General features: G+C 47.2%; 1 protein-coding gene across 1 annotated transcript in view; it reads right to left on the bottom strand.

Annotated features, from left to right (window-relative positions):
- Positions 1–26,873, bottom strand: part of VWA3B (von Willebrand factor A domain containing 3B) — a 2,300,294-nt gene that overhangs the window by 2,063,694 nt on the left and 209,727 nt on the right. The window lies entirely within an intron of this gene.

Genomic DNA, 26,873 nt, shown 5'->3' with positions numbered 1-26,873 from the left:
CTTATTTGGGAATACTGTTATACATATGTGCACCAGCATGGTCATGTATAAGTACAATTAGTATGAAAGGTTTTCTACACTTGCAGAGTACTGGCATATATTGGGAGAAGGCATTATAAGGATTTACAGTGATTCCCTCGAAAATAAAGGTTCGACTTGCAAAAGCATCGACTACAAACAGTCGAATGCCAAAACATCGACAACCTATATTTTACATGTAAAAGTGCAATTCCATTTAAACCAGTCCATCGACAATATTCATGGACTGGTTTCAATGGAAATGCACTTTTACATGTAAAAAGTAGCATTTCCAAGCATTTTTACTAACCTTAAAACGTTACATGGCACTGTCCAGTGCTGAAATTTCAGCACTGGCCAGCCCCTTGTAACGTTTTATTTATATTTTTATATTGGTGGGGTTCCCCCCTCAACCCGCACTCTCCCCCCCAACCCTAACCCTAGCCCCAACCCTAACCCTAATTTAACCCTTAATATAACCCAAGCCCCAACCCCAACCCTAACCCCAGCCCCAACCCTAACCCTAGCCCTAGCCCTGGCCCCAGCCCTAACCCTAACCCTAATGTAACCCTTAAACTAACCCAAGCCCCATCCCTAATCCTAATTGAACCCTTAAACTAACCCTAGCCCCAACCCTAACCCCAACCCTAACCATAGCCCCTAACCCTAGCCCCAACCCTAACCCTAATTTAACCCTTAAACTAACCCAAACCCCAACCCTAACCCTAGCCCCAACCCTAACCCTAATTTAACCCTTAAACTAACCCAAGCCCCAACCCTAACCCTAATTTAACCCTAAAACTAACCCTAGCCACAACCCCAACCCTAATACTTACCCATAACATGTCGATGGAACCATCACATTTTTTTCAAGGAAATGGCCATTCAATGCAATGGTATTTCGATGAAAAGAATTTGATGATTTGGGTTTAGATGGAATGACCGGATACCCATTCTAAGAATGCGTTGGAAAATGCTTCTGTGCATTGTTGGTGACCTAGTGTCTACTGGATTTTGTTCCCATGTCTTACCCTACCAAACTATGTGGTTTTTTCCCCCTAATTTGTCACAGAAAGTGTACTGTAAAATGCACAAAGTTAACACAATATTTTAAAAAATGTCTCAGGGGACAAACCCTGCAAACCCATTTGATTGGTTTGCACTTCCTTGCTACTCATTCGGCCGGGGGCAGAACAAACTCCTTTCCCTCTGTGGGCTCCCTTTTGGGATGGGCCCTACTACATTAGATCCATGGCCAACTTGTTAGAAAATCCCGGCTATGTCTCTGCTTCTCTGCTTTACACACAAAGAGTTGGTGCCAGAAGAGCAAAGTGGTCTAGAGGGAGAGTATTTAGTGAGATCAAGTTGAAGATAGTGTGGTCCCCGGGCCCAGACAGCCTTATGGATGATGCAGAGGGATTTGAGTTGAATCCATGCAGCAACTGGGAGCCAGTGAAGACATTTTAGTGCAGGAGAGATGCGGTGCCTGGGCTTAAGGCCAAGGGTAAGTCTTGCTGCCCTATTCTGGACAAGCTGAAGGGGTCGCAGAGTGGAAGAAGGAAGATTCAGGAGGAGGCTATTACAGAAGTCTAGAGAGAACTAGGGCTTGAGTAACATTGAGCCTCTGAGGAAAAGTGAGAAAAGGTAGAATTCCTTTGAGAAGGAAGAGCTGATAGTTGGTCTTCTTGGCAATGTCCTGAGTGTGAGGGAGGAAGGAGAGAGAGGAGTCGAAGATGACTCCAAGGTTTCTGGCTTCAGTTGAAGGCACAGGGGGAGAGCCCAAGGAGGAAGGCCAGAGTGAGGGGAAGAAGGAGGGAGCAGGGGTCCCAATGGGAAGGATCTCAGTTTTACAGACGTTGAGGCTGAGATCATTGGAGGCGCACCAGGACTGGATGGCAGATAGGCAGGCTGGGATGATGGAGGGTGCAAGAGGGTCAGCAGGGTGTCTGAAGAAGAGCTGTGTGTCGTCTGCGTAACACTAGAAGTTGGAGAAGAAGGAGGAGATGAGGCGTGCAAGGAGAACAAGGTAGATGTTAAAGAGCCAGGGGGAGAGAATAGAGCCCTGGAGGACACCACAGGTGGAGATACAAGTAGGAGACAAGGGGCCCAGGATGACTTGGGAAGAGCGGTTAGTGAGGAAAGAGGACAGCCAATCCAGTGCCAGTTCCGAGATACCAAATGTATCGTGCAGACTTTGTGTGAGGATGGAATGGTTAACTGTATCAAATGCAATGGAGAGATCAAGAAGGAAAAGGACAGCGGGGGAGATGGAGTCCAGAGATGCAAGCAGCTCTTTGCGTGTATTCAGAAGAGTAGTTTAAATGCCTCTGGATGCTCGGAATCCAGATTGATGGTCGTGGAGGCTACCAACAAGTTCAGTGTGAGAGCTAAATTGGGGAAAGGCCAGCTTCTCAAGTAGCTTCCCCGGGAAGGGGGTGATGGAGATAGGGCGACAGCTGGCAGGACAGGTAGGGTCAGAGGAAGCTGTTTTCAGGAGTGGTGCACAAGTGAGTGCTTAAGGGAGTGGTGAAATATCCAGCGATAAAAAAGTGATTGCAGAAATCAGCAAGAGCAGGGCCTAGCGAGCCAATGTCATCCTTGATGGTCCTGGATGAGCAAGGGGAGACCTGTTTAGAAGAGACCTTTGTGGAGCAGACAACTCTGGTAACTTCCTCAGGTGTGACAGGAGAGAAGGAGGAAAAGAAGGAAGGAGGGGGAGAGGTGTGGAGGGGGGTGTCAGATGAGTTGCGAGGGAGTGTAGAAAGGGAGGTTAGAATGTCCTGAGTTTTGATGGCAAAGTGTGAGGCCAGTGCTTTGCAGAGGGCCTGGGAAGGAGAAGAAGAGGAGACTGCTGAGGGGTTGGCTAGTTCCCTGCAGATTTTGAAAAGTTGAGCCGAGTTATTGGATGCATCGGAGACCCATACCTGAATGTGGCTCTTTTATTTGCACGGATGGCTAGTCTGTATTGCCTTTGGAGCAGGCAGCAGGCCAGTTTGTTAGAGAATGAGCCTGAGGTTAGCCACTTCCGTTCTGCTGCCCTGCACTTTCATTTCAGGGCTGCAAGTTTGGTGTCTTACCAAGTGTTACGCTTTGAGGCAGGTTTCAGACAGATCCTCATGACTGGGGCAAGAATGTCAAGAGTGTTGGTGATGGAAAGATGGAGGTTGCTGACGGCAGAGTCAGAGGTAGAGGTAGAGTCAGAGGTGGGGGTGATGGGGTGAAGGTGGCGGCGAAGGCAGCAGCAGTCACTCGTTTCATCGGGTGGGTGTTAGCGAACAAGGTTGGTGTGACTTTTGGGGGGGGGGGCGGTCAGGAGGCCAATGGGACCCAGATGGGAGGAGAGGAGAGAGTCGTCTGACCAGCAGAGAGAGGTGACTAATGGGGGAGAGATGTCTGAGTGTATGAGGGCATCCAGAGTTTTTCCAGCTTTGTGGGTTGGCCCAAAATGCAGAGGGAAAGTGAGGAGCAGAGGTCAGTGAATAGAGTGGTTGCAGACCCAGGGGTGTCCAGTTAAAAGTTGAAATCACCCAGGAGAAGGTTAGAAGTGGAAGAAAGAAAAGCAGAAGTCATCCCATTCAGAGAAGAATAGTAGCAGTAAGGTACAACTGTAGTTGGTTACCTATTATTTACCATATGTTTAGACATGGTAAACAAGTTGATACTGGGTCTGTATTTTCCCAGGATTCCTATTTCGAAGCACAGGCACAATAATGCCAGTTTTCAGGTGAAAAGGAATAAAACCAGAGGAGAATTATGGTTGATAAGAGGACAAAAGCCTTTGCAAAATAGGTTGTGTGCTGCAGCAACAACCAGTCTGACAGTGGAGTAAAGTCAGTATCTGTAGGTTTAAAATCCTGGATTTTGTTGGCTATTGCAGCTAGTTGAACCATCTAAAGCACAAATCCTTTTTTCTGTTCACAGCCTGGGTCCTGGTGAAGTAAAGGACAGAGCAGGCAGTTAGCAGTTGTTCCAAGATACTTGCAAATTATTTCAATTTTGTTCTCAGAAAAGGGAGTTGATGTTTTCACACAGCTCTCCAGGTTGGGCAAGAGTCATGAAGAAGGCTTTAGGATTAGCAAGAGAATTTATCAAAGAAAACAAGTCTGGACGCAGTGGCTGGTGAGTCATATCAGTTCAATGCTGCTTTTTTGAGTGATAATGGTCTTTTTATATCTTTTCAGGTGTTTCACATATAAGACCCTATCAGCTGGGAGATGGTGCTTACTCCATCTAAAATTAGCCTGCGTGTTTCATACCTAAATGAAACCAGGGAGCTCTGTGTCTTTGCTCCTGTGAAGGGTATATTGGAACTAAACTAAATGGCTTCACAAATATCAAAAGTATTCCTGGAAGGCGTTCTGGCATCCTTCAGCTGTGGTTTTCAGAAGTTGGTACAATGGAATTCATTACAAGTTTGACTGTATGGTAAAAAAGTGGCAGTAATTCCATTAATCTAATTATTTTGGCGGCAAAGGAATTACTGCACCATCGAATTCTGAGTCTTGTACTTATAGTGAAGGATTTACCTACAGCCGGATGCTTGAGGTAAATACTCTATGTTAAGACCAATAATTGGCCAATTCAATTTAGTGGATGTACTGCTTGCAGTAAATCTGAAAAAATCCTCATGGACTCATATGGACTAAAAAAATTGGTATTTGCACTGCCTTACCACAATTTGTAATCTGGATGTAATTCCAGCTGGCCAAGTGGAAGTAACTGTAAACTATTTGGGCAGGCCCATTGTATTGTATTGGCTGGATGAAAGCGAGCTAAGGACGATGTTAGCCCTGAACATCCGTTTACTTCTACTGTGTCTGGTACAGTGGTGATACAGAATCAAACCCAAGAAAAAGAGACTAAGAAATGGCCAGATGAAGATATGGAGGAAATCTGTAACCACTGGATAGAGGAATCAGAGGGGTAGGTGATGTTCAGCATATGCTCTTTACTGTGTGTATGGACATGAACTTCACGGTGAAGAACATGGGCTTCTAAAGACTCCTATACATCTTCAGCTAAGTGGTCTGGGCACACCAACCACCAAATTCAAATCTCTTAGTCTGGAAAAAGAGGGAACTGAAGAACAAGTGTCAAAATTGTCAAAATTGTTTCAAGAATAGAGTGTAATTAGTCAAAGTTTCTTTCTGGAGGCCAATAACACATTAGCCATTGGGTATTGTATGTGTCAATGAACATGAGAAGAACAAACATTCCCACCCTTCCATCAAGGAGTGTGAGCCATGATCTGGATGGTGCCCCTGAAAACTACTGCCACCCACTCTACCACACCCCCTAAACCTGCTATCAGATAAGACTGACAAAGACGGTGATGAGGCAGTAGTTAACCAGGTTTGAGATGCACAGAATATTCAGTTCTACTGTTCAATTAAGATATGGATTTCAACCTAGTGCTTGACTACTGATTGAAGCTTCATGGACCTGCAAGGACGGCTCGCCTAATCCTCCTAAATATAAGAAAAATCAGGCACCTCCTTTCTTTGAACAACGCCAAGAATCTCTTAACCACTCTGGTCTTCTCTAAACTGGACAACTGTGCCAGCACCCTCTTTGGTCTCCCGAACTATGCTTTTTGATCATCAACTTCGCTACCAAGACTCTCTTTGCACTCCCTCACTTCACACCTACTTCCTCGTACCGTTACCAGGTTGGATGGCTGATAATTCGAAACAGGGAGCACCTCACCCTCCTTGTGCTTTCTCTCGCTTCCGCTCTTTCTCTCTTACTGCCCCACTTGCATGCAATTCTCTCCCCCCGAACGACCGAGAAATAGTCCACAAGGATTTGTTCAAAATCAAACCTAAAGCCTGCCTCCTCGCCTCTGAGGTACTCTCTTAACCTACCTCTCATCAGCCTTCTAGCAAGCATATTTCCCTTGCCTCTAACCTGACTCTGGCCCTCACTTTCTCTGCCACCACTCTAGCACTTCATTCATCAAGGTCACATCCCTAACACAGCTGGTTGTACTTCCTACCTGCACTTAAACACGTCTAATGTTGATTGTCCTTAATCTTGGTAAATCAACCCATGTATGGTCCCCGTTGACTGTTCCATTTATTCCCTTCCTCAACCTTGTCAGAATGACACTAAAACTCACCCCATTGCAAGAAGCTAACCACTTCCTGTGAAATCTGATTTCTTATCTATTGTACATTCTTTTGTGATCAAAAGAGCATTGTTTCTGCCTATATATAAAAACATAAAATGCATACAAATAAGTCCAAAGGATTTAGCATGGTATTTGGCATAGTGAGGTGTAATGCAATAGCTCAAAAATGTATTATTGGGATGATCAACTAGCATTCCTAGGTTGGACATGTAACTATTGGACTAGGAGCATGCAAAGCACAGGCCATATAAATTAGCCAACGGCTCAGCACAAGAATATATAATTTCCATAGCCCAGGAGGTGGCAAACGGTCAATGCTTTGATTGGATAGAAGTGTGGAGGTATAACCCTGTGTCCAGCTACTGATGAAAGCACACCTGTACATTTTGTGGGGACAGGCCTGCTAGGAGATGAAATTCCCAAACCTTAAGCCGGTCAAACTCCTTATCTAGGTGAGTACCTTTGGTGAACTTGCAGGTGAATTAGGTCTTTAAGCAGTGCGATCCTGGCTACCAAGTAACCAGGAATCCGATCTTTTGTTCCCAGAAAATGGCAGGTACTCTTCCAGGTTTGGTATCCATGCTGTTTACGAATGTGCAGAACCATCTGTGTAACCCCATGCAGGGGGAAGAGAAACAAAAAGATATCAAAGAAAAGGAAAAAAACACAAAGGATCTACCAGCATGTGATGCTGCACAGGGGAACCTTCATTCAAAAAGAAAAAAGCTATCTTGCTTGTGCCCCGAGCAGAGTTCCATTAGAACTGTTGCAGACCAGCCCTCACATAGGTGGGTGGGACAAGTTCTCCACTCAGCACTACAGAGAAGGAGTATTTTGCTTGCCTCTAACTCCTGTTCTCCAGCATTGGTATCTTTCATGGATTCACATGCTTTGAATAGCCCCAGCCAACAGGCTGGGAATCCTTGGTAACCTTAGTATTACAGTTTATAATAAAGCTTTTTGGGCGCACTTGAGTAGCCCATCATTTTCCTTTTGGGTGCATTTTGCCCCCGCCAATGTGACATTGAGCATCTAGCCCCACCTAGGGGGCCCTCTTCGGATTCTAACCGCATATCGTGCTGAGGAGTCCTCTGAGCCATTTCTCCTGAGAGAAAGTTACATCATTGGAAAATACTTTAAACAACCTACTTTTCTTCAAAAATGATCATCTTGCAACCACTGTTTTAAGGTGATGATTTTTGAAAAAAAGTAGGTTTTGACATTTGTAAAGGGAGATGGAGGAAAAACAGAAAGCCCCTTTCTAGGCATGCCAAACATGTGACATTAAAAATGGGTCTGAAGGGATAGACATACTGAATACATATACTGCCTTTATCCTAACCATATTCCACAAGACTGAAGTTTGCGCTACTTTTAGTGCTAAAATTCTTAAAGACAGAAAGGGAAGATTAGCCTTACGGTTAAAGGAGGGTAAATAATCCCCTTCAGAGCCTGACATTTATAGAAGTGTGGTGAACTACAATACTGATAGACCTCACCCCCCTAAGAGGGCCAGGTTGTAAGAAAGATTGCCATCTGTTTCTAAAAAGAAAAAGGACAAGAAATTGGTTAAATCGCACCATCCGTCGATGACATCCCCGTCGGCAATACCGCCGCTGACGAAACCTCTGTCAACGACAGGAGAGGCAAGTTCTTAGGTGTCAGCGCTGCAGAGAAAAAGACTGCTTGCCAGATTGAGCCCTCCTAATGCAGCACCCCCTCAGAGAGAGAGAGGGGCGTCAGGTTCACTGCCATAGCCTGGGCTCCAATATGTGCCCTGCCCTGGGAGGGAGGTGTAAGGAAGGCACAATATCAACAGCAGATACAGACACAATGGATACAAGTTTAAAAAACCTTTATTTTGTATATTGGTAAGGTTGGGAGAGTTCCTAACTGGCCCTAAATCTAGAATAGGAGTAGTCTCGACCATTAAACAAATAACAAACAAGTCCAAGTCAGTCTAGTCAAAATAAAAAGGCCTATACTAAAAAAAAAAACTAACCTTGCACTCCTTCGCAATGACAAGAAATGTCAGAATGGCTTTGGTAACAACTCCCTTCCCTACGTTCAGAAGCATGGGGTCTCAAAAGTTTATTAAAAGCATAGGTGGTTGGCACAGTCTTGCACACTTTGGCTTACTGGTACAATTCAACAGTTGAGGCATGGGCTTCAAGCTTTTGACAGTTCAATAAGTTCTTAAACTTTGTCCGCCTTGCCACAAATGCACAGTTCTACTATAGACTTTTACTACCACAATTCAACACAGGCTTCCCTCCACCGGGCTCAAGTCTGTTTTTCTCTTGACACTTAACTTTCCCTTCACCAGAGTTCAACACAGGCTTCTCTCCGCCAGGATCGAGCCTGTCTTTCCTTTCACATACGTTTGTAATTTCATTTCTCACATGGGTCTCCCCCGCCAGGCTCAAACCCTCTTTTCTCTTTGAGGGGGTTCCCTTCCCCGTGTTTTATTCTACCCAACTTTTAACTGTTGAAGACTTTCGAAACTGCAAAGATTTTACAAAGACCTCTGCATGACCACTTTGACCTCTCTTTAAACAATTTAACAATCAGCAATCTTCATTACCTCGCAACACCAATGCTTCTTGGTAGTTGTAATTTCTTGGAATTATTAATTCTTTACTTTGCCCTCTTGGCCTATTCAAAGTTCATATACTTCGCTTTCACTCAATCAACTCTCGCTCGGGATCGCGGTTACTTTCTTGCCTTCGTTTCCCGTTTTATCACAACTTCAAACATTTCACAGAGACTTTCGAATGAGTGATTCCATCTCGCAGGACCAGTCTGTTACTTTGTATACTTTAATCACAATTCAGCAATTGTCTTTTCCATTACATGTTTGATCAGCACATGCACAACCTTCAACTCTTGTAAGAGTCACTTTTGCTTTGAATACAAACCAGGCTTTTGTTGCCTTCGATAACTCACTGGTCATGTTAATTGGGTTTCTTTCTTCAACGCCTTTCATGTAGCAGTGAAGGGATGTTACCAATGCCTCCTGCACTCCTCCTCAACTCAGTCTTTCACCCGAGGGTAGCGGCTGCCTTGAAGTACAATGAAGGGATATTTTCTCTACTCACTCAGTTTCCACCTTGGAATGCTTACGGCTTTCCGAAAGTCTGGAATTCTGGCCTGGCTCTCTCTCGTTCTCTGCAACTGCCGATCAGCCCCTTGGCTTTGCAACTTCGATGTCCTGGTTCGCATCAGCCCCGGAAGAGCTGCTCCTCCTCGCACCCAGCCCCCCTCTCTGTGGGCCTGTGTGCATAACCTTTTATCCTGACAGGGAGTGTTAACAAGTGGCAGGTGTATGTAGTTAGGATTACGTGCCTGTCTCTGCCTGGTCTCATTAAAGGGACAGAGCCATTGCAAGTCAGTAGAGGTAATCTTACTAGCCTTATTCCTCAGCTTACTCGGCTCAGTAGTATTGTCAGTGTGAAGTGGCTCTTCAGGGGGGAGATGGGGCGATCCCTAGGCAGTGCCCATACTTAATCTCAGTCTCTGGCTTCGAGTATCTAGGCATCCGAATAGGCCCAGACCCGGGTGACTTCCTGCGCCTCAACCTGCAACCAGTGATAGATAGATTTTCAGCTGATGAGGTCCACTGGCAATCCCTCCCACTAACACTGATGGGCAAGGCAGTCCTCTTTAAGATGCTGATGCTCCTGAGATTCCTTTATGTTCTCCAGAAAGACCCACTCCCTGCCCCAAAGTGATCTTTACATCCACTGATGGCATCCTCCAGGGGCTGCTCTGGGGGGGAGAACAACCATGCATTGCTCTCAAAACCCTGCAGCACTCGGTTTGGGAAGGGGGAATTGGTCTGCCCTGTCTCTGCACCTATTACTGGGCAGCACAGATGGGGGTGGTGAACGAATGGCTCCACAGTGACCCTGGACTTCCACACATGGGCGGGGGAAGGAGAATGGGACCAAATACACCCCTGCACGTACTGTACCAAACTGGAGGGGTGGATGTCGTTCCACCACGCATTGAGGGAACTGTGGCCTGGCACTATCCTTTCCCTGCTAACCGGGATCTTTATGTATGGACTGTGATTGACATGCTTTAAACCAAGCTCTAGCAAACTTTGTTGTTTCTTATGTTGTTTTATTGGAAAATAAGAAACACATTTATTTAAAAAAAGGCATGTTAAGGACTCTAGACTGCACGTCCGGTGTAAATCCAGACTTCCTTAACCACGCAGACCTGCGTATTACGGTGCTTGCTGCCATGGCTCTGCTGGCGCTGTCAGCCGAATCCAAACCCGACTGAAGAGACTCACACATGGTCTCTTTGCCATCTTTTACAATGGCCAAGACACCTTCTCTTTCCTCCCCTTCGGGAATATGCTCAGATGCCATGGAAATACAGTCCCATAAAGTATAAGTGAATTTTGCAAGGGCACATATGGAGTTGGCTGATTTGAGAGCCATGCTCCCAGCAGAAAATACTTTCCTTGACCAGGCATCTACCCGTTTATCATCCCGAACTGATGGGATGGTCGGATAAACAGAGTACTTGGAGGTAATGGTTGCTGCCTGCTCCTTCTCTGCTTACTGAAGACTTTCTGGGGTAGGGTGTTTCGACAAGTAGCTGGGGTCACTGCTTGACGCGTTTGGTATTTCTTTGTCAGGTTTATTTGACTTTATTCTGGTGCTTCCCAATTAGCACTCTCTTCTGAAGAGTGACATGAAAAGGTAGGATAGGATCCCTTTGAGAGAACCTTGTCCAGGATGTCTGTGGGGTCATCCTGTTTGAATGAGACGGCAGATCTGCTCCATCCCAGATAATCCACTACATTGGTCATTAATTGCCTGTAAGAGGCATCTGCATGCTCATCTGATTCAGGCTTTCCAAATTCCAATTCTGGTGAAGTGTCCACTTCAATGGCTGTCTGTATATTTTCATGCAGGTTCCCTCAACCTGGATTCTTCTGCTATGAAATTATCAGGTACATTTGATGTGCCATACTGCAAACCAAAGGGCACATCATTATCATCAGATGGCTCATTGTCCTCATAAATAGAAGTGAGAGGCTTAAAGAAATCCTTCCTTGGTAAAGGAGTAAAGGTTTTCTGTATTTCAGGTAAAGGCATCAATGGTTTCGAGCCCGATGCCATGGAGTTGTCGATGACTTCAAATTAAGATGTTTTTGACGTCTATGGCATCCACGGCAGCGCTGGCATCGATGGTGTCGACGACTTCGACATCGACTTGTCCTGTGATTTATGGCTCGAAGGATTCCTCAATGACTTTTCATCGTGATGAGGCCTCGACGACTCTCAACACAAATCTGGCCTTCTTCCCGGGCACAAGGGCATGCAGGATTTGGCTTGAGCCATTTCCGGCTTCAGAAAGTGCAGTAACTACTTGCTTCAACGGTTTCTGGCTCTCTAAAATTTTGAGCATTTCCTGTCTGAATGATTCCCATTCAGCCGGACTAGAGGCCTCGGTGGGACAAGATATAGTCTTCTCTGGAGAGGAGTTGGACAGGACAAGGATGTCGAAGTAAGCGATTTGGGATGCCTTTTCTTCAACTTCTTTGACTCTGACGAAGAGTGGTGGGAGCCACTCTGTGTCCTGGACCATTTTGTCTTTTTCCGTTTATGAGAGTCGCCTCTCGCTTCGTCGGAAGAAAGTTGTTCGACGGGGTAGTCGAAGGTTTTTTTTTTTGGGGCGTCTGCCTGCCGCCAATTTCCCTTTACGCACTGTCAGAGCTTTTCCAGTCATCGACTGACACTTGGAACAGACCGAGGTCTTGTGCTCCACACTGAGACACCACAAGCATACCCGATGCAGATCTGTCTGCGACATCTTGGCATCGCAGTTTTGGCACTTTTTAAACCCGGTCTTTGGGGTTGTCGGAGCCTAAGACCAAGAGATTTTCTGATATTTCTCGAAGAAATTTCTGAAGCGCGCTGTAGTTCACAAAGCGAAAGCTTACTCGGAAAAACCGAACTGAAGCCAACGGGCGATGCGCGTGCTATGTATACCTTTAATGACTTCATCCTTGAGACAGAGGCCCTCGACAGACATCGAGTCGATCGCATCGATGCACTGCGCCCTCTGCCAAAATTATTTTCCATAGCAGCTGAAGCTGGATATTAAAGATATCTAAGATGAGGAATATGTGGATGGACACAATCCATTCGAAATAAGGTTTTTGTACATAGTTACAGGGCACAGTATTAAGACTCTTTATATATTTGTAAGGACTATTTCATATTTAAAAACGTTTCTTTTTAGTTATGTAGATGCTTAGATATAATGATAGTGTATATAGTTTCTTGTGATGCCCCCTTTCTAGAACAAAAGTTTTAAAACTTCTGGTGTACTAGGAGAAAGGAAATATCTAAAGGAACCGTACACCAATATTTCATTGGGCCTCATTACACGGTATGCGGTAAAAACCGGCAATTACCGGCATGGCGTAAATAGCGTGTCCGCCCTCGCACGAGGCCGCAAATTGCATGCCATTACGAGATCGCGGGCACGAGCCTACCGCCATGCCGGTAATGAGCCTACCGCCATGCCGCAAAAGTCCCCAAAAAGTCCCTTAACGGCATCCTCGAAAGCGCTGTTAGCACTTCCGCCCTGCCGCCACATGCAAATAGCGGTTTCCGCAAATAGCGGTGACCGCCATTAGCGGTCACCGCTAATAGCGGTCACCGCTATATTGCGGAAACGGAAATAGCGTCATCGCACCGGAACGGGAAAGAGCACGGCGGCCATCTTTAAAAACACAATCCATTGCCATCCCCCTTATCCAGGACACCTTACCAGGAACCACGTTGGGAAATACACCAAGGACACCGTGAAGATGCCCAAGGCCATTAAAAAATCGTCTGAGCGGCAACGCAAGGAGAAGTTTTGCAAGGAGGAGCTCCTGATGCTAACACAGACACTAGCAGACAATGCTCATGTCGTCTTCAACAACGACATGCGTCGGGAGACCATTGTGAAGAAGAAGGCCATCTGGGAAGAGGTAGCCCACAAGGTCAGCGCGGTAGGCACCACAACCCGCACAGTCAAAGACTGCCGAAAGAGGTGGGATGACCTCCGGCTCCGTGTGCGGAACATTCTATCCGTGAACCGCAACCTGGCTACGGGCACAGGAGGAGGCAGTGAATTGCCAATCAAGCTCACCGAGTGGGAGGAGACATGCGCATCAACCATCGGGGTGGAATGCATTGAGGGAGTTGGACAAATGGAGCATGGCGTGGCCGTTTCGTCCGATGGAGGTGAGTGTATGCATCAAACAATGCACAGTGAAGTGTGATGTTCCCCCCAATCATGTGTCCATAGCAATGCCGTGGCTCTAGCCACAAACAGACATGCATGCATCACCACATGCCCAAACAACACAGACCCATTCATGCATGACCCACCCAACATCCCCATTACCTGCATCCACACTGAAGAGCCCGGAATGCATAGAACGGCATGACGTATTCATTTTGCTCAAGGCAGGTCGACCCATTACTGATGGTTGTCAACATTTCTCACCCTTGCAGGATCACACACTGACACTGAGGAGGCACGCACTTCCACACCTGCTCCCACATCCAGCAAAAAAGCAAGGAGGGATGCCACAGGGGACACCGCCACATCCACAAGGGCAGCCAGGACGAGTGTCCATGACCACAGGGACAAAAGCAGCCGGAACACCAGTTGCATGCATCCACAGGCCATGGCTGCTCCCGTCGTGGCACCCACGGAAGTGTGTCTCCCAGCAGGTGAGGGCAGCATTGAGGGAATGCACTCTGCTGCCACCAGCTCAACGGGTGAAGCAGCAGCCACGGCCCCACCTTCAGATGAGGAGGACACACCTGCCATTGATGCTGATAGCCAGAGCCCCAGACCAACAAGCCCCTTACTGGCAAGCCCGAGGTACTCCTCAGGTCCGGGTAGTCATGGAGATTCACCCACCCCTGAAGGGATATGGAGCCCCCAGATATCCTCTCCTGATGCAAGTGCAATGGGACCAGGTGCATCAGCCATCCCACCAGCACCCACCAAGCGACATGACCTCTCGAGCATCTACCAGAGGCAGAACGAGATGAGTGGCCTAGTAGGTCAACATGTGGCAGAGACAGTCCGCCTGAGGGAGGACATTGCTACATTGGCACAGCAGACAAGGGAGGGCATGAAGGCATGCACCAGCCGAATCTGCAGTGAAATGGCCCAACTGCGGCAGGCCATGAACCGCATAGCAGACGCTATTGAGCGTCGGTGCCCACTCACGGCCCAGGAAGAACCAGGCCCCTCCTCGTTTGGGAGTTCACGCCAGACTAGTCCCCTGCGCCGGTCTATGCGGAACCTGCGGCGCACGGCTTCACAACCACCAGATGACGATGCAGGCACTGGCAAATAGGGCCTACCAGGATTCGTGTGCCACATGTGGCGATGGACACAATCACGTCATGAGACTCACATGGGAGTGTTGAGGGGGGAGGGGGGTAAGGGTCTGTTTGGGTGTGTTGAGGGGGGAGGGGGGTAAGGGTCTGTTTGGGTGTGTTGAGGGGGGAGGGGGGTAAGGGTCTGTTTGGGTGTGTTGAGGGGGGAGGGGGGTAAGGGTCTGTTTGGGTGTGTTGAGGGGGGAGGGGGGTAAGGGTCTGTTTGGGTGTGTTGAGGGGGGAGGGGGGTATGGGTCTGTTTCGGTGTGTTGAGGCGGGAGGGGGGTAAGGGTGTATTTTGGGAGTTTGGGTAATGCACTTTCGTACCACAATATGTTCAATATACACTGTTCAGAGTTTGAAACCCAAGCGTGGTCTCCATTATTGTGTATGTGTCATTCATTGTGGACAGGGTCCTTTGTGGGCCTCGAAACATGCACCAGGGCAACAATTCCCATCTACGTCCATGCTATTTCACCTTGGTGCATGATGAGATTACAGAATCAGATGCTGATGTACATCGTGTGCCTCCTTGGCACTGCCTGTTTCATGTCCTGCCGGGGCATTCCACCCGCACTCATCCTCAGCCACATCATACTCTTCTGGTGGTTGCATGTCAATTTCAGGTGGCATAGGCACGTTCCATCATATGCACATTTTGTGATGCTCTACACATGCCATGGTTGTCTTTGCCACTTTGACACGGCCGTACAGGAGTGCCACACCCAGGCCGCTTAGGCAGCGGAGCACTGTCATTGGAGGGATGTACTATATTGTTGTCCTCTTCCTGCTGGTTCTGTGGGTTCCGTACAGGTGTTGGGAGCCACCTCCTCAGTGGATAGCTGGCATTGCCTGTATGGTGTGAGGAATGGGTACCTGTTACGGGTCACCTCTGGTGTGGGCTGTTGTTGTTGGTGCTGCACTGCTATCATGTAGTCAAGGCTGTCATGTCATGCTGCTGCTATTGGCACCATCTTGGTGTGGGAAGGGGTGTGGGTAGGGGTGTGGTGTGCTCTTTTGTGCTGCCTGTCTCCATTGCATGCACCTGTGCTGATTGTGTCCACCTGTAGTTGATGGGTACACTGCTCAGGTCTCTTAACGGGTGCTTTTCGATGCCGTTATTAGCGCCATGCCGGTAAGGGGTTTTTGGGTGTTTTACATGCCGCTAATACCATGTCCGCATGGCTTGTGATGGCCTGGTATTAGCGCCATGGCGCTAATTCCGGCCTGGGGGTCGCGCGCCCGCGGCCTTGCCGCTATTAGTGGCACCGTAATTAACGGGTGCGCAGATAGCGGTGGGTTCGGGTCGTGATTGGCTTAGGGAATTAACGGTACCGGTAAATCTTTACCGGTACCGGTATTCCATTACCGCACAACGTGTAATGAGGCCCATTGTCTTCCTTTCCTTGTGTGTATTTAAAGTTATTATAACCTAGTGTTTCTTCCATTTGGGCATTTGTGAATCCTAACCTTTGCCTTTTCATTCCACTTACATTTCCTGCAGAGGTGCACCAAGGTGATCTCAAACTCAGGTAAACAGAGGTTGTGGAGACAGGTAAGAGGTGGGTTAACTGTTTAAGAGTAAGATAAAGTGTCAAAAAAATATACTGCTGGGCCTGCCTACACCTGTCTCGCATTCAGTGCGTTAGGACCACCCCGCTACATTTTTTCGGTGGCACTGCTGAGATCACATTTGATGTGGCTTATACGTACCCTAACTAACATACTTACCTAGTCATTCCTACCCCTTTTCCTTCCTGGGGTTAGTGTACAGATAACTAACGTATGATTCTGGGTTTTGATTATTTAGTGCAAATTTGTGGATAAGGTGATTTGTATATGCAGTTGTTAACACTGTTTTAGATTTTTATCAGATTTACCACCACATCCGATTGACAGGCACCATCTTCAATGAATCGCCTTCAGGACGTCAGCCGGGATCAGGGGATTAAGCCTAAACATTGCTTTATTATCGGTGATGAGCCATGCAACACACCCCTCCATCAGGTGTTCAAGTTGACAGAGTCCCTAGAATCCTTCACCAGCCCGAGCAAGTGCCAGGGTAAACCCCCTGGTCTAGTGGGAACAGTATACTGGTATGCTATGGCCCTAAACAAGTGGACCCTGAGACATTGCCCTTTACAATTCCCGGGGAGACCCAATAATGTCCAATCCTCTTTGGGCATTAAATGACTGGACAGGCTTACAGACTAGCCTACCATCCATACCATTCATTAGTACCCGGCGAGAGACAAGCAGAATGCAACAAGCATTCTGATTGGCTCTCGCCGGGTCCTTACCGGGCCGAGAATCCTTCGATTCTCGGCCGGGATTCCAACCGCCTTGTCCTCGGCAGGGGCGTGGCAGCCCCTCAGCCAATGAGGAGGCTTGAAGCAGGGCCATCCCCGCTCTGAGCCTCCCCATGGCTGAGAGGCTGCCTTCACCCCTGCCGGGGACTCGGGTAAGCTTTCTCTTTTTTTTCCTTCCCTCCCTCCCTCCTCCCTACCCCACTTACCTTTCTGCTCCTGTGTCCCCGCTGGGGAACGATAGCAGGCTCCAGTAGTGTGGAGACTCAGAGGGGGCCATCCCCGCTCTGCGCCTCCACACGGCTGGAGGCTTCCATCGTCCCCCAGCGGGGACTCAGGTACGTTTTTTTTTTCCTTCCCCTCCCTCCCTTCCGCCCTCCCAACCCCACTTACCTTCTGCTTCTTTTTTTTCTTTTTTTATTCGGGAACGGATGCGCTGGGAACACTTGTGTTCCCAGCGCGTCTGCTCCCGATGGCCGCCATGGAAAGGGAAAACGGACTCTGTTTTCCCTTTCCATGGTGACCATTTTCTTGGTTGTTTTTTTTTTTTTTCTGTCCCGAAACGCTGCAGCGTTTCGGGACAGAAAAAAATGCTTTTAGTGCCCCGGTCACGCACATAATGCGGGCCGGGGTACTAATAGCAATATGACCGTCGCGGCGGGGGCACTGCATTGCACAGCGCAGCACCCAGTCATCCCGCAGCACTCACTGTAGGTGCCATCATGGCTGCGTCCACAAGCACTGCTAGTTCATCTGGGCCTAGTGCACCCGTCAGTTCTACACCATAGGATATAGGCTCCAGACTGATTGCTTCCTCCATGGTGGATCCTCCATGGTGGATGCTTTCAAGGACGTGTTGGATGAGGCCATTGACGCACCATCAGAGCATGGCCCTTATGTCCACCTGAGTACCTTTTCCGGTGAGAAACATGCCCCGAGTGGTGAAGAGGAATAACAGAAATGGGTGGATGATCCACAACTGGAGCGCTCATGACAGGGAGACGAGGAGACGCGTCATAGAATGTCTGTAAGGTCCTGCGAGGAGTCATCCAGGCGCTCTATGCTATGCATCCAGACCCACAGTGAAGAATATCGTGTACATGCTAAATGGATTCTTTGGAGCCACTGAATCAGGCATGAAGCAAATGGTTAAGTACTACGCCAACCGCCTCTAACAGGGTGAGAGGCTCTCAGAATATCTGGCAAGGACCTAGACAATTCTGTGGCTGGATTTCCAGCAGAATCAGGTTGAGCCAAACAGCCTGAAACTGGCTAGGCAGCAGCAAGGAATGTGTGGAGCAAGATCACTGATGCTGATGTTGCTGAAGCAGTGACTCAGAGAACAGACCCAGAAACAATCTTCCTTTGATGAACTGATCCGGGAGGTGAGTACACTCGAAGGAGAGATGGAGGACACAGTGTATAGTCTACCCAGCCAACTGGTGTCACGATATAAAGCCCCACAGAATAGCCTGAGACATCAAGAGGAGGATTGACACCAGACCATCCAGGTCATGCAGTTGCAAAGGGTGCCGGCCAAGACACCACCTATAGTGACATCCAGGCCACCAGTCCACAGAATAGGCTCTGCACTGCCATCCCGGGAGAAGGAACACTAACTCTACCAGCGCATTCAAGAGCCATGCTTGCCCTGAGAATACCAACCGCGAACTGCACTGCTCCAGCCGTGGCAGTTCTGCCACAGATGTGGGCAGGAGGGCGATCTTGTGTTAATCTGCAGCCTAAGAAAGAGAGTATGGAGCAATGCAGTTGAGACGTGGAAGCCTCAACCGTTCATAACTGAGCAACAGTTAGGAGACCTCTGTGTCTGCTGACCGCGAGACGAAGGACAGCCAAGGAACTTCAAGACCTTGCACTGGAATCACATGCACTGAGTCGGGATAAGGTTGAGATGGACCCAGCAGTCACAGAAAAGGAATCGGCCAAGGGGAAGACCCTTTGATGGCTCAATTCCTGGAAGGTTCTCAAGCTTCCCAAACCGTGAGACCAGCAGAAGGCCAACCAGAAGCCAGTGATGATTCCGACACTGAGGGCAATCAGTTTGGCATCTGCCAAGACCCTTTACTAGATTAGAAACTAGTGTGGGTTCCTACACCCAGAGGTCCAAGTCCCACTCCTCCGGGACCTTATTTCCAACCTGAAAGTGTTCCTTCGAAGACTAATCCTGATTCTGTTACCATTGCCCCTGTTACGCTGGACTTGGCAGAGGAACCCTTGCCCTTTCCTTCACTGGAAAATAGGGACCCAGACTCATTACAGTGCACAATGCCGGGTCAGGAGGAAACCCTACATATGGCCCCACCGGGGAGAGCAGGCTTGTGATGAAATTAGCATACAATTAACCAGTGATCAAGTGTGAGGTTTCATTGTCCAGTCCTCACTGTTTTCTGTTCCTCATTCTTTAGAGCAGGTTCCTGGGAGTTCAGCGGTAATGGTGGAGGTGCCTGACATTCAGGGTACTCCACCATTACCAGTGGCCTGTGGACGGAAATCATGGCTGGAAAGATTCAAAGATCAGGCAAATTCGATGCTCGGGCCAAGGATAATTTAAAGGGGAAGCATGTAACCCACTGTAGGGGAATAGAAACAAAAAGAAACCAAAGAAAAGAAAAAAACATCAAGGGTCTCCCGGCGCATAATGCCGCGCGAGGGACCCTTCATTCAAAAATTTAAAAAAATATTGCTTGTGGTGCAAACAGAGCACCATTAGAACTTCTGTAGCCCAGCCCTCACATAGGAGGGAGGGACAAGCTCTCTGCAAAGCGCTGCCATGAAAAAGACTGCTTACCTGGCCGATCCAGCGTCCAGACACCAACACGTGGCAAATCCTGTGAGAGGGAGGGAAGCAGCCAAAGTCACTGCTGCCTTCTTTGTACTTCTCCTCTCTGCCACGGGACTGGCACTTCAGGACGGGGAGCACCGAATGTGGCAGGGGAATGGTCCCAACGCACAGAATGGGAGACAGGTGTAGGTAGGCACAGCCATATACTATAACACTTTACCTTACTTTTAAACACCCGCTACTTACCTGTCTCCAGCAATCCCTACTTACTTGACTTTGAAAAGCAAAGGTTAAGATTCCCCAATCCTCTAGGAAAGAAAAGCTAGGTTATAATAACTTTAAACACACACAAAGATAGGTTGACAAAGAAATGCCGGTGTACGTTTCCATTAGTTTGCATTTAGATATTTCCTTTCTTCCAGTTCTTCAACTGTTTTTAAACTTTTGTTCTAAAAAGGGGGAAATCAGGAGACACTGTATACACTATCACTACAACGAACCCGCGTATACAAAAAAATATTAAATGTTCTTTAAAAATATAAAATAAAGTCCTTATAAATAAAAATAAAAATTCTTTGTACAGTGCACTGCAACTATATACAAAATCTTTACTTCGTCTGCAGTTCTTGGGTTTTCTGCTTCCAGATGGTGCGAGGTGCCAGGAATGAGACTCGAACACAAGGGACACATGGTTTTTGTCAAAGACCTTCATTAAAATAAGAGGGTGGGGAAATGCCTCCCCGTCCCTGTTCTAGGAGGTGTTTACCTATCTAAAACCAAAACTATGTGTCTGTCAGTGTCGGAATGTCCAAAGCAAAACAGTCATGTGTCCGAAGTACTATTCTGTCCCTCTCATTCTAATAAACTAAACTCTAGAGTGAAAAGGGTAAGTCTTTGGCCTTAAGTGGTTCATAAATGTTCAAAAAGGAAAATGTCTAACTCCAACACAAAAGTTCCAACAAGATAGAATTCCTTGTTCCAGAGGGTGGCCCCCTTCCCCTGGAATTCCCTTGGTGCTTTATTCAACAATATCAGTTCCTTGGGTTTCTCTTGATAAATGACACAACTGATATATACAGCAGCTTGACTCTCTATCTTTGTTTTGTTTAGGATACTTCGTATACTCTCCGGCCAGGGTTTCACTCCTCTTCTCGTGATCAGCAAAGCCTTTTTACAAATCCCGATAGCTCCTTCTCAGGATCTCTTGAAGTCCTGTATTTCCTGTACAATATTACAATTGTCCTTGCCTGGTGTACTTCCCTACCAGGGCTTTATTTCATACACACACTTGCAACTGCCTGGTATACTCACCTGCCAGGGCTTTCTTAGATGCACACACTTTCTTGGTATAGTCTCCTGCCAAAGCTTTCACATATAGGTATCTTCATCAGACCTTTTATTTGCCTGGTATACTTCCTTGCCAGGGCTTTTCTCATGCGGGCTCTACACACCCCTCCATACTGGATAGTCTCTTGGTTTTGCTTTTCTTAATATTATATCTGCCTAGTATATTATCCTGCCAGGAGTTCTTTTACATTTTATTATCCCTCTCATATGCTTCCTTAATATCCATTCGGTTTTGGCATGGCTACCAATACACACCAGCGTCACTGCTTCCCTCGGGTACACACACCATCTCTGGCTGGCGTCTTCCACTTCTCCTGCAGCAAGCCGGTAATGGTTGTCCAGTGTTTATCTCTCAGTTGCTGCATCAGTTTCTCAGCTTCTGTGACTCTCGCGGTCCCTGCTGGGCTCTTCTGATTCGTGTCTGCTGGGCTCTCCTGCTTCATGTCTTCAGACTTCCAGTAAGGTGACGACTGCATACAAACAACTTCAAATGCCAAGGAGTCCTCTATAGGCTTCTGTGGCTCCTACAGGGTGTTTCGCTCGTGATCAGCTTCCCTTTCTTTTCTGTTCCTGAGCCGTACAGCTCCACTGCTGATTTCCCTGACTGCTCTGCGTGCTTGTCACCTGGCTACTCTCTAAACTCGGGCCCAGGCTCCTGCATGTCCTGGTGCCCTTGCGCTGCATTTTGGCTCCCCCTGCACCTAAGGGTCTGTACCTGCAACCCTACTGTCCCTTGTCACTGCGCTTACGAGCCACCCGCTGGCTGCACTTATTGAGTTACCTACACTTCTCCCCTACCCTCTCACCACGGCACTTCTGCCCTCCCTCTTGCCCGCACTTGAACGATTTGAATGACACAAGGCCTAAAAAGATTGTTGTTTTTGCTCCCTTTGTTTGCCCTCCTTGTCTTGTCGCGTCTAGAAACACTTGTGTACAGGCATGTTATAAATGTCATATCATATCATGGCTCTCTCTCCAGCCTCAGGTTCTCTCGGAACTCACAGAGAGATGCACCTTTCTTCCTGCAGCAGCGTGCCCCAGTCAGCTGCTTGACTTGTTTAAATCTCCCGGTCACAGGTATGCGCTCGCAACATCTAGAGCACATCCTGTGTTCCTGGACTTGGTCGATCTGCATTACTCCATTCATCTTCTTCAGTGCAGTTTTTGGGTAGTTATGAGAATAGAAGTCCATTCTTTTTATTTTACAGGCAAAGTCTGGAAAAATTTCCTTTACAGGCAAGTCATCTGTGGATGACTTGTTAGTGGAGGCTGAGAAGGTGTTCTCTTTAATTCAAGAGGTCAATTCAGATCTTGTCGACTCACATACAGTTGTCATTGGAAGGTCTTCCGCATCCTTCCCAGGTGGATAGGAGATGTGTAACAGTATGCCATTAAGGGGATAACCATATCTCATCCAATGGTGCCATGAAATTCTCCCAGAAGTTGTCTCCCTTCATGTGATCCTGCCTCATATTGCCGCCCCCAGGGTAAGGATCAGATATCGGCTGCTGTCCCCTGGCCACATGGGGAGAGGACACCATCGGATTCCTCACAATGGTCAGATGTCAGGCAGAGCAGCAGCAGTGTGTGGGCGGCTCAAAGTCCTTGTAAACTGGGCTGCATGTCCTTGAAGCAGACCAGCTGCTCAGCAGCAGCATAGGGGAGTCCCTTTAGTTATTTACGGCCGGGCTGCGTATGTCACAGGGCAGCCTGTGTTAATTGCATCATAGGGGCCCCAATTAATTCCTTCAACCCAGGGCGCATCCACTAGCAGCGCTGCAGGGAATGCTTGTGGGCCACCTTGGCAGGGGATGGACCATTCACTATTCATGCGCTCCACAGGTCTTTAAGCAGTGCCGACTTGGCAACCAAGTTACCCGGAATCCGATCTTTTGTTCCCAAACAATGGCAGTGAAAAAGTAATTGCTTCCAGGTTTGGTATCCATGTTGGCAAATGTGCATAATCATCAGTGCAGCTCCATGATGGGTATAACGGCCCTATAATGTCCATTCCTATCCAAGAGAAGGGCACATCAATGATGGGGCGATGTTAAAGAGGAGCTTGTGCCACATATACCCTAGATATAGTTTGGCAAATGGGGCAGGTTTGACAGTACTGACAAAGCCGTCGATTGATACAGGGCCAATAAAATCGAGTCAGTATATAATCATGAGTGTTAGCCATTCCCTGGTGTCCTGAAGTCAAATGTGAGTGGGCCATGTCAAATACAGTTTGTCAAAATGGGTGTGGGGGAGAACGAGTAATTGATACCTGGTGGTTCCACTTCTCTTTAATCTTGTAGCCTCACAATGGAGTAACCCGTCCCTTTCTATGCAAAATGGGCCTTAATTCTCTTCTCCTCAAAGCGCAGATCATTCTGCTGAGTTGCAACAAAATACATGGAGGTTTCTAGCTTCTCTAGAATGAGAGCAGCTGGGATGTGTCTGATCTGGGAGTGGGTGGCTTCAAACAGAACCTCTCCTCATTTCGTCAAGAACAATAATTGACTTTTTCAATGCCTGAGATGTAAATACGTTCAAATATCAACAGGCCAATGCCATCTCCCCTCTGGACCGGTACGGGTGAGTTGCTGGGTTGATGATCTGTTCATATAGTCCCAGTATACTATAGCTGCCCGACATCTATGCAATGAATTGCAGATAGCCCAGATTTCAGGGCTACCCTCTCGTGGGTCACTCGGGGAACTGGTATCTTCAGGTCGCATGAAGCTAAACCTCTTTCCCAGCTGTCACAACAATATCAATAGCACTACAATGTTGATCCCCCTCCTAAAACCATATTTTACAGGGCAGAGATTAAAGGAAGATATGCAACCCAAGGAATGACGGTACAACTTTGCTTTATTGTCACCCAAACACAAGGGTTGGAGTAAGGCCTTCAGTATATACCAGAGAGAGTAACTCATCAATGATTTATCTAAATACAACAGTTCAAAGATCTAGGGGGAAAACCAATTGGGTTGCAACATACAATCTCCCTAGTCTTACTATGATTAAAGTCCTGAGTCCAGTTTCGCAAACTTAAACAGCAGTTCTTTTTCATGTTGGTGTGGCCCTGACTGGTTCAAACAAAAGGTGCTAAGAGTTTCAACCAGTACCCCTTCTTTTGTAGGAGTGAAGAATGGTGGTCCTCCTGGGCATACAAGATTATGAACAACGTGGACCTAGCAATTCTTGACATCATCAGGTACAGTAGACAGTAATTTCTTCCCAGTCTGCTCTGGTTGGATTGTCGAGCTGCACTCATTGTTGTCATGCCACCCGGCCAAGGAGGGAGAGGGGGGTAAATGCAAGTTCAGAGTGTGAGTATGGCTCCTATCCCTTGGGCTTGGTTACCTCGGTCACAGCAAGGCATACTCCTTTTACTCTCCATCTTTATCATATACCAAGTAGGCGGTGGGTAAGGTTCTCTGTCAGCCTTCTCCCTATCTAGTTTCTGGAGTCTCTGGAGGCACCTTCAGCTCCCGCCCCATGTCACTCTACCACAGGCTGTAAACTCTAGAATGTCTTCAAACATAACCTGAAAGCCGAGTCTACTCACCTGGGGTTCATAAAACTCATGAAAGCCTATGTCGTACATTTTGCCTTTGACTGAACAATAAGGGCTAGTTTGCCAGAAAGTCAGGCATCAGATAATAGCATAAAGCAAGTACTTTTTTTAGATGCCCAATTTTTGGAAATGCACAGGTCCCCTTATTCACAAAGGTTACCTGCATGTTTTGTGGGGTGCTGAGCGTTAGCGCAAATGGTCTATTAGCAGCCACTTTGCATACATTAGTGCCAGGAGCATGCTCATGACAGTAATGTTTGAAAAGCTTCCAGCACCCATGTTGTGACAGGCACTTAAAAGACATGTGTAATGTTTAAAAAGAAAAAGGCATTTCTACCCCTGGTGGGGGGATAGAATGCAAGAGGGTCAAGAATCTTAGTCTCCTGCATTGCTCATTCCTGTGCACCTATCTCATCAGGCACAGGGAATGCTTATGTTTTCTGCACATTTGAAAAAAAGCATCCCATTTGTGAATTATAAATGCACAGAAGCCCCCCTGATTTGCTCAAAGGGTTGCAAATTGGGCATGCATCTATAATGCGCACATTCAAATGTGGTTTGTGAATTTCATGCAACTGTATTTGGCGCAAGCAAAGGGAACGTGTCAGTGCATACCATCCCTTGAGCCAAAATCTTTTTCTGAATCTGCCACCCATATGGCATAGGTGACCTAATAAAGAAGGCCAGTCAAGTTAAATCAGGCTGGATTCTGGGGTTGGTTCCTTGTTATGCTTTAGTGCACACTTGTTAAACACCAAGCGCTCTGAATGTGACCAAAGATGTCATGAAGCACAATATTAAACTCTGTAAATAAATAAATACATAATGAAGAAATATCAAAATACAAGGCCATCATTTTCACTGTACACAACCAGTCAACTCCTTGGAAGCAGACTCTTATAATAATGATGTGGCGAGGCTCTGCTGGAGCTTTCCTAAAAGTGAGTTCTCTCCTTCCTCTGGTCCATTTTTCAGCACACATTGCAGATCACCACATAGACAGTGCACCCTAGGGTAGCCTGGGGCCCTCTGCTAAATCCAGATCGGTTGGCACATTTGCAGATGTAGACAGCTTTAACTGAGCAACAAGGCCTGCATTTACTCTGCCACACACTAATCACAGCTTTTGCAAGTGCAAAGGTCGCCACAAGGGTTGGTACGGTCCTTGATTGGGGCCTCATTGCACACTCTTAGGGTAACCCTTTCCTTCCTAAGAGGGCAAACATTGCGTAATGAGGCATAGGCCCTAGGACCGTGGCAAGCAGAAGGAATTCTGCTCTGAACTTTGTTGTACACCATGGGCTGCCTAGAGGCCGTAGATCCCCCATGTTCTATGACCCCATGTGCATATCTATGAATGTTATTGCCTATTATTACTAAAGGGTTTCTTATTTCAATCCCGGGAATGGCAGATATTTGAGAAATGGGAAAACACAGAGGACATCTACCACCAAAGAAAAGAACCAATCTCACTTTGATCCCTGATAAAGCACCCTCTAACCATGATGATTCGCTGTAGCTGTCACACGTCTCTGCTCAGAAAATGATCTCTTGCTAAACGCTCCTAAATTCATTTGCACGACTAAAGGAGGCATGATTGATTATTTATAACGCACTGAATACCCAGAGGTTTCTAAAAGCAAACCCAGGGATCGAACCTGTGTTCCTCTGCGTCGTCTTGATTCCAAGGCGAGTGTGTTGCCCCCGAGCTATCCTCCCGAGACAACATGAAGCATTTGTAGGCATTTCCTTGTAATAGATTTCTCCTTGGTGCAATAATAGCCATGTTCATTGACGGGGCAATTTTTAGGCTCCAAGCTTCATTACAAGTTTGGCAGTGATCTGGCAAATAATCTGCAGAACTACCTTCAAACTCATTAGTGATTACCACCACTCAGTCCCTTGGCATTATCACAGAATTATGAGTGATGACATGGCAGTACAAATCCGCATTTTTGGAGTCCATTAAACTTGAAGGATTTTTATCAGATTTACCACTAGCACTCATTTGGTGCTGTACATTCGCCCAGTTCTGGGGTAAAGTAGAGGGCATACCACCAGCAAAATACTGGAGCTACATCCTCCACTTTACCTCCCATCGCATAGTACAAAGATGTGGTAACGTGGTGGTAAAGAGGCACTTTCTGCCGTTTTTACCACACTGCCATGCTCATAAAGAGGACCAATATTCTCTTAAGTATAAGCTGTGCAAACATTAACCTCTTCTTGAGTTCCCTTCTCTAAAAAGGGAACATTCACTGACAAGACATCAACTATGGTTTTG

Source organism: Ambystoma mexicanum, chromosome 7p, assembly GCF_040938575.1.
Source record: "Ambystoma mexicanum isolate Mex_15411 chromosome 7p, UKY_AmexF1_1, whole genome shotgun sequence".
Taxonomy (NCBI): Eukaryota; Metazoa; Chordata; class Amphibia; order Caudata; family Ambystomatidae; genus Ambystoma; species Ambystoma mexicanum.
This window is presented reverse-complemented; position numbering and strand designations above follow the sequence as displayed.